Raw genomic sequence first — 17,310 nt, 5'->3', positions numbered from 1 at the left:
GGTAACTTAGGCAAGGGTACCAGATGAACCATCTTAGAAAAGCGGTCACACACAACCCAGATGACGGACATTTTTTGAGAGACAGGGAGATCCGAAATAAAGTCCATGGAAATGTGCGTCCAAGGCCTCTTCGGGATAAGCAAAGGTGACAACAATCCACTGGCCCGAGAACAGCAAGGCTTAGCCCGAGCGCAAACTTCACAAGACTGCACAAAAGAACGCACATCCCTCGACAAGGAAGGCCACCAAAAAGACCTGGCCACCAAGTCTCTAGTACCAAATATTCCAGGATGACCTGCCAACGCAGAAGAATGGACCTCGGAGATGACTCTACTGGTCCAATTATCCGGAACAAACAGTCTTTCAGGCGGACAACGATCAGGTTTATCCGCCTGAAACTCCTGCAAAGCACGTCGCAAGTCTGGGAAGACAGCCGACAAAATCACCCCATCCCTAAGGATACCAGTGGGCTCAGAATTTCCAGGGGAATCAGGCACAAAACTCCTAGAAAGAGCATCCGCCTTCACATTCTTTGAACCTGGCAGGTATGAAACCACAAAATCGAAACGGGAGAAAAACAGTGACCAACGAGCCTGTCTAGGATTCAGACGCTTGGCAGACTCAAGGTAAATCAGATTTTTGTGATCAGTCAAGACCACCACACGATGTCTAGCACCCTCAAGCCAATGACGCCACTCCTCAAATGCCCACTTCATGGCCAAAAGCTCCCGATTACCAACATCATAATTCCGCTCAGTGGGCGAAAACTTTCTAGAAAAGAACGCACATGGCTTCATCACCGAGCAATCGGAGCTTCTCTGCGACAAAACCGCCCCCGCTCCAATCTCAGAAGCATCAACCTCAACCTGAAAAGGAAGCGAAACATCTGGCTGACGCAACACAGGAGCAGAAGAAAACCGGCGCTTAAGTTCCTGAAAGGCCTCCACAGCCGAAGGAAACCAATCAGCAACATCAGCACCCTTCTTAGTCAGATCCGTCAAAGGCTTAACAACACTAGAAAAATTAGTTATGAAACGACGATAAAAATTAGCAAAGCCCAAGAACTTCTGTAGACTCTTAAGACCTGAAACACCTTCCTGACCTGCTGAACATGGGACTCCCAGTCATCAGAAAAAACCAAAACATCATCCAAATACACAATCATAAATTTATCCAGATATTCACGGAAAATATCGTGCATAAAGGACTGGAAGACAGAAGGAGCATTAGAAAGTTCAAAAGGCATCACCAAATACTCAAAATGGCCCTCAGGCGTATTAAATGCGGTTTTCCACTCATCACCCTGCTTAATCTGCACAAGATTATACGCACCCCGAAGATCAACCTTAGTGAACCATTTAGCCCCCTTAATGCGAGCGAACAAATCAGTCAACAATGGCAAAGGATACTGATATTTGACCGTAATCTTATTCAGAAGACGGTAATCTATACAAGGCCTCAAGGAACCATCTTTTTTGGCCACGAAAAAAAAACCTGCTCCCAAAGGAGACGAAGATGGACGGATATGTCCCTTTTCCAAGGACTCCTTAACATAATCCCGCATAGCAGTATGCTCTGGCACTGACAGATTGAACAAACGACCTTTAGGAAATTTACTGCCAGGAATCAAATCTATAGCACAATCGCAATCCCTGTGAGGAGGAAGCGAATTGAGCTTAGGCTCCTCAAAAACATCCCGATAATCAGACAAAAATACAGGAACCTCAGAAGGAGTAGATGAAGCGATAGAAATCGGAGGTGCATCATCATGAACCCCCTGACATCCCCAGCTTAACACAGACATTGTTTTCCAGTCCAGGACTGGGTTATGAGTTTGTAACCATGGCAGACCAAGCACTAAGACATCATGTAAATTATACAGTACCAGGAAGCGAATCACCTCCTGATGAACGGGAGTCATACGCATGGTCACGTGTGTCCAGTACTGAGGTTTATTCATAGCCAAGGGTGTAGAGTCAATTCCTTTCAAAGAATAGGGACTTCCAGAGGCTCCAGACTAAACCCACAGCGGTTGGCAAATGACCAATCCATAAGACTCAGGGCAGCGCCTGAATCCACATAGGCATCGACGGAAATGGCTGATAATGAACAAATCAGAGTCACAGACAGAATGAACTTAGACTGTAAAGTACTAATGGCAACAGACTTATCAACCTTTTTTGTGCGTTTAGAGCATGCTGATATAACATGAGCTGAATCACCACAATAAAAACACAACCCATTTTTCCGCCTATAGTTTTGCCGTTCACTTCTGGACTGAATTCTATCACATTGCATTGTCTCAGGTGCCTGTTCAGAAGACACCGCCAAATGGTGCACAGGTTTGCGCTCCCGTAAACGCCGATCAATCTGAATAGCCATAGTCATAGACTCATTCAGACCTGTAGGCGCAGGGAACCCCACCATAACATCTTTAATGGCCTCAGAAAGGCCATCTCTGAATCTTGCAGCCAGGGCGCACTCATTCCACTGAGTAAGCATCGACCATTTCCGAAATTTCTGACAATATAATTCTGCTTCATCTTGCCCCTGAGAGAGAGCCAATAAAGCTTTTTCAGCCTGAATCTCTAGGTTAGGTTCCTCATAGAGCAAACCCAATGCCAGAAAAAACGCATCCACATTGAGCAACGCAGGATCCCTTGGTGCCAATGCAAATGCCCAATTCTGAGGGTCACCCCGCAGGAAAGATATTACAATCTTGACCTGCTGAGCAGGGTCTCCAGAGGAGCGAGATTTCAAAGAAAGAAACAACTTGCAATTGTTCCTAAAATTCAGAAAACTAGATCTATCTCCAGAAAAAAACTCTGGGATAGGAATTCTAGGTTCAGACATAGGAGCATGTACAACAAAATCTTTATATTTTGAACCTTAGCAGCAAGATTATTCAGGCTGGAAGCCAAACTCTGGACGTCCATGATAAACAGCTGAGGTCAGAGCCATTCAAGGATTAAGAGGAGGTAAGACGCAGCAAACTCTGAGGGAAGGGAAAAAAAAAAAAAACTTCCTCAGACTACTTTTCCTCCTACTTCAGCCAATATGATTACCACTTTTCGGGCCGGCGATACTGTCATGATCCCAATGGCAGGGGATCACAAAAGGACAAGCACACAAAAAACAGAACAAGCTCTAGGGTGATGGAAACTGAGCTGACCGCGATCCTGAACCTAATTCACAACACTAGCAGTAGCCGGGGAACGTGCCTACGATGATTCTAGACGTCTCGCGCCAGCCGAAGGACTAGCTTCCCCTATTAGAAGAAACAAAGACCTCTCTTGCCTCCAGAGAAACACCCCACAGAAATAGCAGCCCCCCACATGTAATGACGGTGAAATGAGAGGAAAGCACATACATAGTAATGAAAACAGATTCAGCAAAATGAGGCCCGCTAAAACTAGATAGCAGAGGATACAAAAGTGAACTGCGCGGTCAGCGAAAAACCCTACAAAAAACCATCCTGAAATTACCTGAACTCATGTGCCAACTCATGGAACATGAGGAGTAATATCAGCCCACTAGAGCAACCAGCAACAAGGAATCACATAACTGCAAGCTGGACTAAAACAAAAATAAAGCAAAACGTGGAACAGGAAAATAAAAAACTTAGCTTGTCCTGAAGATTACTGAAGCGGAAAGCAGAGGTAACAGGCGCCCCCTGAGGAAGGAAGTTTTATACTTCCGAAATGCTCGTCGGGGAGGGCATGAGCCCATACGTGTCTGGGTCTATTAATATGTTTTGATTATTATGCTGCGCACTTGCGCTAGTGATCGATCCTCATTATGTGTGGGCTCTCGCCTGTTACGTGGTGATGTGCTTTACTGCCTGTTCTAGTCTCGCCCCTGTCTTAAACCTATATGTATGTTTTAATAATAAAGTTGTTTCTACTTTGGGTTAAATTGTCGACGGTCTCCACCATTATTTCTGTGGTTGCTTTCAGTGTTTTCTGGTGGGTCCCTATTTGTCCTACTATTTGGGTGTACGTGCCTCCTATTTCACTACATTTGTAGTTACGTAGATTTATTATGAGGCATTCCTCCCATTGTGTGCGTTTTTCTGCTTGTTAGTATAAGGTTATATGCCTCTCTCACGTTGAGTTTGTAAAACCATTTATCTCCAGGTAATTGGCAAAACAGGTCAGGTGTAAGGGGTAAAGGATAGGGAAGATGAGCTGTGATTTTATTAATCTCTCTGAAGTCCAAGCATGGACGCCGCCCTCCATCCTATTAACAAAACCCCCACCGTGACTGGAGAGGTGGATGGCCGTATATGACCCTTAGCCGGACACTGGAAGGGGTTAAATAAGCGAGATTTCGGCATTTTAGCTCCTGGTATGGAGTCGATAGCACAATCATATGCCGCCATATACTAGACGTCCGGTAACTGGTAATAATTCCCTCATGTGTGGGGTCTATTTGTCTCCAGAGAAATCACACGTTACATTCCACACATAACACTGTGTAGAAAAGGCGGCGCGGGGTAATTGTGCCAGTAGTGAGGGGCGAATATTGGCGGAAATGTCACTGAATGAGGAGAAGTTTCCATGTAGCTTCTTCACTGTGGATATCATTCACTGAGGCCCCTGATCATGTGACCCCTGACTCCTCCCCTCCTATGACCTCATCACAGGTCCTGTGCGCACAGAGCAGCCAGAGCCATATATGTGGAGTGCGGCTCTGCAGGTGGAGGTTGGTGCTGGAGATTCCCCATTACTGAGCACGGGGGACATTATTCCCTTCTGCTCTAAGACTCTTTTGGTGTTTTTGTTGCCACTTTATAAGAATCATAACATTTTTGTTCGGTTTCCTGTAATAGATACATACGACCCAACTATGGAAGACAGGATGTGAGGGAACGGATTGTTCTTCTAGTACAGGGCCCCTTTCTTGGCCCCCACACAGTGTAATGCCCCCATTATGCCCCTGTAAGCAGGGTTCTGCCCCACAACCAGCTGCCTCGGGCACTTTATACCTCAGATTCTTCCCCGCACCCCTTTCCTTTGTTTGGTGCTAAATCTGTTCTGCCTTTGGGGCTCCTGCCTTTATAATATCAGTAAACTGCGTCATCAAGGTCTCCTGACCAGGTGCACCATCTAGACCAGGGGTTTCCAACCTGTAGCTCGGGAGCCACATATGGATCGCGGTCCCATGAATTGTGGCTCGCAGCTGTCTGCCAGCTTGGTGCATTAGCTCCAGATGTAGGAAACAGTTGTGAAGACCACATCTCAAAATGGTGAATTTTGTGAATAGTCCTGCACAGAAGAGCAGATCTGGATGCACCTACACTGGACTTAGGGGTTTAGAGATAATTTGAGTATGGTAGGCTGGAGACAGGATGATACTACCTGTAAGAGGAGATGCTTGAAGCTGGATGTAACTGTTGTGAATTCTGTTGTCAAGCTCCCTCCTGTGGTCATGAATGGTACTTCGGCTGGTTCTGTCCATGGGCTTCCTCTGTTGGTTGTGAGTGGGGCTGCGGCTTCTGAGTTTCCTTCCACAGGTGACGAGGTTAATTCGTTAGCTGGCTGCTCTATTTAACTCCACTTAGATCATTGCTCCATGCCACCTGTCAATGTTCCAGTATTGGTCTAGTTCACTCCTGGATCGTTCTTGTGACCTGTCTTCCCAGCAGAAGCTAAGTTCCTGCTTGTTTTTCTTTGTTTGCTATTTTTCTGTCCAGCTTGCTATTTTGATTTTTGTCTTGCTTGCTGGAAGCTCTGGGACGCAGAGGGAGCGCCTCCACACCGTGAGTCGGTGCGGAGGGCCTTTTGCGCCCTCTGCGTGGTCTTTTTGTTGTTTTTTTGTGCTGACCGCAAAGTTACCTTTCCTATCCTCAGTCTGTTCAGTAAGTCGGGCCTCACTTTGCTAAATCTATTTCATCCCTGTGTTTGTATTTTCATCTTTACTCACAGTCATTATATGTGGGGGGCTGCCTTTTCCTTTGGGGAATTTCTCTGAGGCAAGGTAGGCTTTATTTTTCTATCTTCAGGGCTAGCTAGTTCCTTAGGCTGTGCCGAGTTGCATAGGGAGCGTTAGGAGCAATCCACGGCTATTTCTAGTGTGTGTGATAGGATTAGGGATTGCGGTCAGCAGAGTTCCCACGTCTCAGAGCTCGTCCTATATTATTTGTAACTATCAGGTCATTGGGGGCGTTGCCTGAGAGTCCATGTGAACGACGTGCGGCTGTGAGCTCCCGCTGCTGTATATTTAATAATCCTGCAGAGCCGCTGCTGTTCGGTCCCTGAGGGGGCTTACCGGCTGCGGGGAGACTTGGAGAGCCCGGCGGTGCTGAGCGGTAGTGCTGGAACCGGCGAACATGACCAGGAGACGGCAGAAGGACGCGGGAGCCGGGGATGCAGGCGCAATCCAAGATGGCGCCGACACAAGGGAGAAGACGGACAAGGAGAACTCCGCATGCAGAAAGCGTATGGAGGTAGCGGCAAAGCTCCAGCAGCTTGCGAGAGCGGAGGCCGCAGAGGAGGGAGCCGGAGCTGATACCGAGGAGGAGGAGGAGAGCCCAGCAGGAGAACATGAGGTACAACAGGGGAGAAAGGAGAGCAAAATGGCGGTGGCAGAAGGGGGACCCGAGGAAATGGCGCCAGAAGCTGAGCCTACCTTAAGAGACGTTTTTGCGCTGGTTTCTTCATGTAAACAGTCTCTGACCCTACAGATACAGGAGGTTAAGGGGGACACAGCCCAGATAAACGCAGCCATGCAGAAGATTGACAAACGTGTGGGGGAGGTAGAGGAGAGAGTGAGCACTGCAGAAGACCATATAGTACAGCTGCAAAAAGCAGAGAAAAAGTTCACTCAAGCAATAGCTGAATTGGCGGCGAAAAATGAGGACCTTGAGAACAGGTCCAGAAGAAACAATATTCGCATAGTGGGCATCCCTGAAAAAGCTGAAGGGAGGAATCCAACGGAGTATATTGAAAACTGGCTGTTAGAGACATTTGGAGATATGGCGCTAACAAAAGTGTTCGCGGTAGAAAGAGCGCATAGGGTCCCACCGAAACCACCTGTCCCTGGAGCGAATCCCCGTACCATGCTTGCCAAAATTCTAAATTATAGAGACAGAGACATTATCCTGAGGAAGGCCAGAGACATGACGGATCTGACAGTTGAAGGCCAAAAGATTGCTATCTACCCGGACTATTCTGCTTTGGTGCAGAAACAACGGATGATGTTCACGGGTATCAAGAGACGGCTTTGGGAGCTGGGAGTGCAGTACTCCATGATGTTTCCAGCAAGACTGAGGGTGGTGGCGTTTGATAAAATTCATTTTTTTCAGAAGCCGGAGGAAGCTACCCAGTGGATCGATATTAATGCTAAAAAGCTTAAAGGAAAAGGAGACTAAAACTGTGGGAAGAGTCTGATTTTGTTTACTTATCTGTCAGTTGGCAAAGAGTCATGTGATTGACAACTCAGAGGGTATGGGTGGTGAAGAAGGGAGCTGGATTGTAATCAGTTAAAGTTAAAGTGATGCTGTAATGGCTGCTGGGAAGGGGGGAGGAAGGGTAAGCGGCATATTATAAGTGTATGCAGGTTTCTTAAGTGTGTAAATAATTCTATGTTAAAATATTTTGAGACACGTTATTTTTCAAAATGTTTGGAATCCTCTTATGTACAGTGGTGGGAGGAGGGTTGGGAAGGTAATGCCAAACGGAGTGTTCGCTATGGGCGATGATGCCCCACTCTTGAAAAGAGGTGGAATGGTTAGATGTGAGGGGGGAAGGGTGGGAGGGGGAGTTGGGAGGGGGGGGGAGGGAAGTTAGACAGCTTGTGCTCAAGAATGATGATACTCTTAGTGAAGATGACTCAAGTGATGGGGACCCGTTTTAAGATTTTGAGCTGGAATGTGAGAGGCCTAGGGGAGAAATCCAGACGAGCCGCGTGTTTGCAATATGCAAGAGACCAACGGGCCTCAATGATATGCTTGCTGGAGACGCATTTGGTAAGGGAAAAGGTGGATGTCCTAAATAGACGGTGGATTCAGAAGGGACATCATTCTACCTTCTCCACGTATGCAATCTTGGTTCCAGCGGGAGTTCAGTATGAGGAGGTGAAGGTATATGTGGATGTGGAGGGGCAGTACGTACTAATACAGTGTATATTGTATGGAGTGATGATGTGTGTTGCCGCGATGTATATTCCGCCCCCCTACTCTAGCAGGAAAATTAGAGAAGTAATGGAGCGAGTGGAAAGATGGGGGCCAACACCGTTAATGATTATCGGGGATCTAAATAACATCTGTGATGATTATTGGGACAAAAATAAAAATACTCAGAATAGGTCGGAGGGACACATTACAACATTTGGCACCTATATACAGGAGATAGGTATGATTGATCTTTGGAGGGTCAGACATATTGGGGAGAGAGGGTACTCGTGTTATTCACCAGCGCATGCCACGCTCTCTAGAATCGATATGGCTCTGGGTAACAGGATCTTAGACACACTGGTTGGGGAGGTGAGATATCTGCCAAGAGCCTTGTCGGACCATAGTCCAATTGAAGTAGAGGTTAGATTGGAGGGGGCACGTTCGACAAGTGGGAGAGATTGGAAGATTCATCCTAATTGGTTACAGAGTATTGAGTTGGAAAGTATAGGACGGGAGGTGGCGGAATTCTTTGTCTTAAATGATGGAAGCACTGACGCTCTTACGATTTGGGATGCAATGAAGGCGTATCTGAGGGGACTACTGTTTAGGGACATTAGTAGGTGTAAGCGGAGGACGAGAGAGGCAGAAAAAGCGTCAGTTGAGGAGTTGAAGGAGGCAGAAGATGGGATGGCCACACTGGGAACTCCTGAGGCAGAGAGAAGGATGAAAAATGCACAAAATCATTTGGAAAAAATTCTGTTAGACAAAGCTGAGAGGAAGCGGGATTTCCAGAGAGTGTTGTTTTATCAGGAGGGAGAAACAGTGGGACATATGCTGTCGGTGGTGGCTGCTGCTCAGAGAGGTTCTTCATATATACACTCTTTGGAATCTGCAAGTGGAGGTAGAATAACGGAAACGCCTGAGATTTTGAGGGCCTTCGCGGACTTCTATGCAGATTTATATTCCTCTCGGTTTGGTGAATCGGTCGAGGATACATTGACTTTCTTGGAGCGTCTGGATCTGCCGAGACTGAATGAGGCAGATAGGGAGAGCCTTGAGGCCCCTATCACTGAGGAGGAATTGAGTCGGGCATTGATGTCTATGGCTAATGGGAAGGCGCCTGGGGTTGATGGCCTACCCGCTGAGATCTATAAAGGTTTGGCAGAAGTGTTGATTCCTAGATTAAAAATGGTACTGGAGGAAGCTAGGTCCCGTGGGTGCTTGCCAGCCTCTATGAGAGAGGCCATAATAGTGGTTATTCCAAAGGAGGATAAGGATTTGGGGAAACTGGAGTCGTACCGCCCAATTTCCTTACTAACTATTGATGTCAAGCTTCTGGCCAAGGTGTTGGCTCTCCGTCTCTCTAGTGTTATTGCAAGTCTGGTGCATTCGGACCAGTCTGGCTTTATGCCTGATAGGTCAACGGCGATTAATTTGTGGAGGTTATATGTAAATTTACAGGTGGAGTCTGATAACTGTGGTCGAAGAGTGATTGTGTCGCTAGATGCCCATAAGGCGTTTGACAGTGTTGAGTGGGGATACCTCTGGCAGGTGTTGGAATGTATGGGGTTTGGTCCGCAGTTTGTGGCCTGGATACAGCTGTTGTATTCATTACCGTCGGCTAGAATTAGAGTGAACGGGGAGCTGTCTCGGCCTATAGAGCTGGCTAGGGGTACTAGGCAGGGATGCCCGCTCTCACCCCTCCTGTTTGCTTTAGCTGTAGAACCTCTTGCTGCTAAGATTCGGCAGTCTGATAGAGTCCCTGGGTTTAGGTATGGGAAAATTGAGGAAAAAATAGAGCTATACGCGGATGAGGTTTTGCTGTTCCTGGCTGATCCGGATGATTCACTGAGAGGGGCCATTGAAATTGTTGAGAGATTTGGTACCGTGTCGGGACTAACAATTAATTGGGGTAAATCGGTTCTTTTTAGGGTGGATGATGTAGGAGAGAATGTGAGTGAGGATGTTGGGGATGAGAGGCTAAAGGTGGTTTCCCAATTTAAATACCTTGGAATATGGATTTCGGTGCCAATTGCGGAGTTCCTACAAAGGAATTTGACTCCTGTTATGGGGGTACTCAAGGCGAAGGTAGATGCCTGGAATAAACTACATCTATCGGTGGTCGGAAGGGTAAACCTTATTAAAATGGTCCCGATGCCTAAAATTCTATATGTTTTACACAACGCACCAATTTGGATCCCTCGGGGGAAGTTCAGGCAGATTAATGCCCTCTTTAGAAGTTTGATATGGGGGAGACAATATCCACGTATTAGCCTGGAGACGCTTTAGCGACCCAAGGAAGATGGTGGTTTGGCTTTGCCCAACCCGGAAATATATTTTCTTGCAGCCCAGAGTCAGCACTTGAAGGGCTGGGCGCGAGAGGCGTCATCCAGTGCAGTACAACACCTAATGGAAGAGGTGACAGGCCGACGACCGGTGGTTCGGTGTTTGGAAGATGGCTCCTTGGGCGCTTTAGGGAAATTATATCCAACCCTGTTCCTGATTCGTAAATTATGGAACAGACTAAGGCAGATTCGTGGGGTTACAGGGTTGACTAAATTCACACCGATATGGTCTAACAACAATTTAAAGGAATTTGAGGCTCTGGGAGGACTGATGGAATGGCAGACTAAAAGAGTTTGCTTTGTTCACCAGATAATCCAGCAGCAAGCATTGAAGTCCTTTTCCCAATTGCAGGTAGAGTTTGGTCTGCGATCCACAGGGGAATATCAGTACGCGCAGATGAGACATGCCTTTAGAGCTCAGAATAAGAAAGCTGATATCAGGATTCAAGATGATATAGTTTTGGAGTATGTGTGTGGTGACGGGACTACAAGGGGAGTTATTTCCACCCTGTATAAGGACCTTATGCACACGTTTTTGCTAGATTTCCCTATAAAGGCGAGAGCTAGATGGGAGAGGGACGTGGGGCCGATGGAGAATGAAACCTGGGAATCGGTGATGGAGTGGGTTCCGCGACTATCCTTGAGTGAACCATATAGACTCTCGCAGCTATATATTTTGCACAGAGTATATAAATCTCCGGAAGTACTACACAAAGCGGGGTTGCGTGCCAATTCTGAGTGCCCGAGGTGTGCGAGTGAGAATGCAGGAATATATCACATGATGTGGACGTGTCCTAGGCTGGCTGCTTTTTGGGTGGTGGTTTTGAGCCGGGTTGAAGTAGCTTATAAGTGTAGAGTTCTTAGAGATCCGATAGTATGCTTGCTGGGATATGTGGAAGAAATTGGAGTTGACAATACCTGGAAGATTGCAATCGCTAGGCTACTATACATGGCTAGGAAAGTGATAGCACGAAATTGGATAAACGCTGAACCACCTGCGAGGAGGGAATTTCTCCAATATGTACAACATGGTCTAAAATTGGAAAAGGGGGTGTACAAAAAAAGGGGGAGAATAGAAATGTTTAATAGAATGTGGTCTCCTTGGCTTGAACTGGATTGAGGAGTATAGAAGTCGGGTTTCTTAAGACCTGGATAAGGGTAAATTACTCGAGGCAGAGAAGGCCTCAGAGGGGTGCAGATTGGGAATGAGCTGTCTTATGGGGGAGGGGGGCTGTTGGGGTAATGTTGGGGTTTATTAAAAAAAGAAAATGTGTATGTGACATATTGTAATGTAAATGGCATTCTGATGTTCTTCTTTATATTGTTAATAAAAATCTATTTAAATAAAAAAAAAAAACTATCAGGTCATTCCGTGTGCTCTTAACCACCAGGTCCATTATTGTCCTTACCACCAGGTCATAACAGTACAGGTGGCCCAAAGTATTAATGCATCTCAATAGAGGGATAAGAGAAGTTCTGAGACCATTTTTTTTTCTTTGCAGTGTGTTTTGTCTCTCTTTTCCCCTTTACCTCTGGGTGGTTCAGGATACAGGTGTAGATATGGACATTCAAGGTCTGTCCTCTTGTATGAACAATCTCACTGCAAGGGTACAAAACATTCAAGATTTTGTGGTCCAGAATCCGATGTTAGAGCCTAGGATTCCAATTCCTGATTTGGATTTTGGGGATAGATCTAAGTTTCCGAATTTCAAAAATAATTGTAAATTGTTTCTTGCTTTGAAACCTCGCTCCTCAGGTGACCCTGTTCAACAAGTGAAAATCATTATATCTTTGTTACGTGGCGACCCTCAAGACTGGGCATTTTCCCTTGCGCCAGGAGATCCGGCATTGCGTGATGTTGATGCGTTTTTTCTGGCACTCGGATTGCTTTATGATGAACCAAATTCAGTGGATCAGGCAGAGAAAATCTTGCTGGCTCTGTGTCAGGGTCAGGATGAGGTAGAGATATATTGTCAGAAGTTTAGGAAGTGGTCTGTACTCACTCAGTGGAATGAATGTGCCCTGGCAGCAATTTTCAGAAAGGGTCTCTCTGAAGCCCTTAAGGATGTCATGGTGGGATTTCCCATGCCTGCTGGTCTGAATGAGTCTATGTCTTTGGCCATTCAGATCGATCGACGCTTGCGTGAGCGTAAAGCTGTGCACCATTTGGCGGTATTATCTGAGCATAGACCTGAGCCTATGCAATGTGATAGGACTTTGACCAGAGCTGAACGGCAAGAACACAGACGTCGGAATGGGCTGTGTTTTTACTGTGGTGATTCCACTCATGCTATCTCCGATTGTCCTAAGCGCACTAAGAGTTTCGCTAGGTCTGCCACCATTGGTACGGTACAGTCGAAATTTCTTTTGTCCGTTACTCTGATTTGCTCTTTGTCATCCTATTCTGTTATGGCATTTGTGGATTCAGGCGCTGCCCTGAATTTGATGGACTTGGAGTTTGCTAGGCACTGTGGTTTTTTCTTGGAGCCCTTGCAGTATCCTATTCCATTGAGAGGAATTGATGCTACGCCTTTGGCCAAGCATAAGAATCAGTACTGGACCCAATTGACCATGTGCATGGCTCCTGCACATCAGGAGGATATTCGCTTTTTGGTGTTGCATAATCTGCATGATGTGGTCGTTTTGGGGTTGCCATGGCTACAGGTCCATAATCCAGTATTGGATTGGAAATCAATGTCTGTGTCCAGCTGGGGTTGTCAGGGGGTACATGGTGATGTTCCATTTTTGTCTATTTCGTCATCCACCCCTTCTGAAGTCTCGGAGTTTTTGTCGGATTACCGGGATGTATTTGATGAGCCCAAATCCAGTGCCCTACCTCCTCATAGGGATTGCGATTGTGCTATCAATTTGATTCCTGGTAGTAAGTTTCCTAAGGGCCGACTGTTCAATTTATCTGTGCCAGAGCACGCCGCTATGCGGAGTTATGTAAAGGAATCCTTGGAGAAGGGTCATATTCGCCCGTCGTCGTCACCATTGGGAGCAGGGTTCTTTTTTTGTGGCCAAGAAGGATGGTTCTTTGAGACCTTGTATTGATTACCGCCTTCTTAATAAGATCACGGTCAAATTTCAGTATCCTTTGCCGCTGCTGTCTGATTTATTTGCTCGGATTAAGGGGGCTTGTTGGTTCACCAAGATAGATCTTTGTGGTGCGTATAATCTTGTGCGTATTAAACAGGGCGATGAATGGAAAACAGCATTTAATACACCCGAGGGCCATTTTGAGTACCTGGTTATGCCATTCGGGCTTTCCAATGCTCCATCAGTATTTCAGTCCTTTATGCATGACATCTTCCGAGAGTACCTGGATAAATTCCTGATTGTATATTTGGATGATATTTTGGTCTTTTCGGATGATTGGGAGTCTCACGTGAAGCAGGTTAGAATGGTGTTCCAGGTCCTTCGTGCGAATTCTTTGTTTGTGAAGGGGTCAAAGTGTCTCTTTGAAGTTCAGAAGGTTTCATTTTTGGGTTTCATTTTTTCCCCTTCTACTATCGAGATGGACCCTGTTAAAGTCCAGGCCATTTATGATTGGACTCAGCCGACATCTGTGAAGAGTCTGCAAAAGTTCCTGGGCTTTGCTAATTTTTATCGTCGCTTCATCAGTAATTTTTCTAGTGTTGCTAAATTGTTGACTGATTTGACCAAGAAGGGTGCTGATGTGGTCAATTGGTCTTCTGCGGCTGTGGAAGCTTTTCAGGAGTTGAAGCGTCGTTTTTCTTCTGCCCCTGTGTTGTGCCAGCCAGATGTTTCGCTCCCGTTTCAGGTCGAGGTTGATGCTTCTGAGATTGGAGCAAGGGCTGTTTTGTCGCAAAGAAGTTCTGATGGCTCGGTGATGAAACCATGTGCCTTCTTTTCTAGGAAGTTTTCGCCTGCTGAGCGCAATTATGATGTTGGCAATCGAGAGTTGTTGGCCATGAAGTGGGCATTCGAGAAGTGGCATCATTGGCTTGAAGGAGCCAAGCATCGCGTGGTGGTCTTGACGGATCACAAGAATTTGACTTATCTCGAGTCTGCCAAACGGTTGAATCCTAGACAGGCTCGTTGGTCGCTATTTTTCTCCCGCTTTGATTTTGTGGTTTCGTACCTTCCAGGCTCTAAGAATGTGATGGCTGATGCCCTGTCAAGGAGTTTTGTGCCCGACTCTCCGGGTGTTCCTGAGCCGGCGGGTATTCTCAAGGAGGGGGTGATTTTGTCTGCCATCTCCCCTGATTTGCGGCGGGTGCTGCAAAAATTTCGGGCTGATAGACCTGACCGTTGCCCAGCGGAGAAACTGTTTGTCCCTGATAAATGGACTAGTAGAGTTATCTCTGAGGTTCATTGTTCGGTGTTGGCTGGTCATCCTGGAATCTTTGGTACCAGAGATTTGGTGGCTAGATCCTTTTGGTGGCCGTCTTTGTCGCGGGATGTGCGTTCTTTTGTGCAGTCCTGTGGGACTTGTGCTCGGGCTAAGCCCTGCTGTTCTCGTGCCAGTGGGTTGCTTTTGCCCTTGCCGGTCCCGAAGAGGCCCTGGACGCATATCTCTATGGATTTTATTTCGGATCTCCCTGTCTCTCAAAAGATGTCGGTCATTTGGGTGGTTTGTGATCGCTTCTCTAAGATGGTCCATTTGGTACCCTTGTCTAAATTGCCTTCCTCCTCTGATTTGGTTTTTTTTTTTTCCAGCATGTGGTTCGTTTACATGGCATTCCGGAGAACATCGTTTCGGACAGAGGTTCCCAGTTTGTTTCGAGGTTTTGGCGATCCTTTTGTGCTAGGATGGGCATTGATTTGTCTTTTTCCTCGGCTTTCCATCCTCAGACAAATGGCCAAACCGAACGAACTAATCAGACTTTGGAAACATATCTGAGATGCTTTGTTTCTGCTGATCAGGATGATTGGGTGTCCTTTTTGCCTTTGGCTGAGTTCGCCCTTAATAATCGGGCCAGCTCGGCTACTTTGGTTTCGCCATTTTTCTGCAATTCTGGTTTCCATCCTCGTTTCTCTTCAGGGCAGGTTGAGTCTTCGGACTGTCCTGGTGTAGATACTGTGGTGGATAGGTTGCAGCAGATTTGGACTCATGTGGTGGACAATTTAACATTGTCCCAGGAGAAGGCTCAATGCTTCGCTAACCGCTGGCGCTGTGTGGGTCCCCGACTTCGTGTTGGGGATTTGAAGGACTCCTCCTTCCCAAAACCCTCCCTCTTCCCATTGATTTCACATGGTCCCGTCTGGATGGCAGATAGCAGTCTTTTTGTACAAATGCAGCACAGCCCTGAGGATTCTTTTTTATGACACTCCTTTTTACACCCCTTATGCAATATATATGATGCCACTCACACAGTATAATGTTCCTACAGTACTGGTATCTCTCGTAAAAAAGGTATTTTCACACTACCGCCATACCCCCTGTCACGGATCCCTTCTCCGTGGTGTCACTTATTCGTCACGTGCCTGCTCTCACACGTGACTTGGGGTTGTGCCTGCAAGGGTTAATCTATCTCCCCACTCTCAGTCCAGCATTCAACCTCTGTCCTATGCTGTAACGGGAGCATAAATCACACTCCGACCCAGGCCACACACCCGCTCATACGCGCTGCCACCACTCATTGAATACACCGGCGATGAGTCCCGCAACTAACAATAATACTAATAAAAATATGTCTATCACTCATAAGGCTCACACACCTTTAGGCTATGGATTCTTTTAGAACATTCAAGGTTCAACTTGTTAAAGTTTTATACTTTAATAACAAAAAGTTCAATGCTTACAATAAGAAAAAGGTATAAAAATATGATAATAAAAAGACATACAACTTATGCAAAACAGTATCAAAATAAACAGGAGAAAACTTACAGAAATTATCTAACTGGTAGTTGCTTTCTGCTCCCTGAGGGGGGGTGAATGGAGTTGGTGCAACACATCAGCTTCTCAGGCTGCCCTCACATGTTTCTAGACCGGCCCCTCAGGCCAATATCATAACTGCTGCCTGTTTGATTGGGCCACGGCCGCGCCCCCAATAAATAAATTATTTTCTCTTGTGGAAAGGTTCTCAGGGATAGATTCCCTCAGGCCACAATTAGCGTCTCCCCTCCAAGACCTAGAAGGTGCCAAATGTTGCTTTTCTTCTCGGCCCTAGCTAGACCCCCTGGTGAGATATGGAGACAGAATTTCTACTAGTCCCAAGGAAGTACCTATTAACACCTAGGTGCGACTTGCCTTCAGGACAGATGTTACATTATCACTAGTCACACATATAACCCTAGACATATGTCCCTACACACATATAGATATATATATATATATACACACATATTTCACCACACCCCCACACACAGTATAATGTTCCTAGAGTACCTCCATCCCACCACACACAGTATAGTGTTCTCATAGTACCGCCATACCCCCACACACAGTATAATGTTCTCATAGTACCGCCATACCCCAACACACAGTGTAATGTTCCTACAGTAACTCCATCCCACCACACACAGTATAATCTTCTCATAGTGCCGCCATAACCCCACACACAGTATAATGTTCTCACAGTACCGCTATACCCCCACACACAGTATAAAGTTTCCACACTACCATCATCCCACCACACACAGTATTTTGTTCCCACAATAGTGGCTTCCCACAGATAAAGGATAATGTTTCCACAGGACTGACATTCCCCTCATACACAGTATAATGTCCCCACAGTACTGCCATCCCCCCACTTTCTAATGTTCTAACAATACTGCCCTCTACATGCACAATTTGGTGAAGACACAAAAGAGCACAGTGAGGTCAAAAATACTCTGTTGTAAAAAAATCACAGTAATAAGCAAGTGCTAGTCAAAAGATGG

The sequence above is a fragment of the Ranitomeya imitator genome, chromosome 2 (genome assembly GCF_032444005.1).
Source record: "Ranitomeya imitator isolate aRanImi1 chromosome 2, aRanImi1.pri, whole genome shotgun sequence".
Classification (NCBI taxonomy): Eukaryota; Metazoa; Chordata; class Amphibia; order Anura; family Dendrobatidae; genus Ranitomeya; species Ranitomeya imitator.
The sequence above is the reverse complement of the archived record's forward strand: the minus strand, read 5'-3'. Positions refer to the sequence as shown.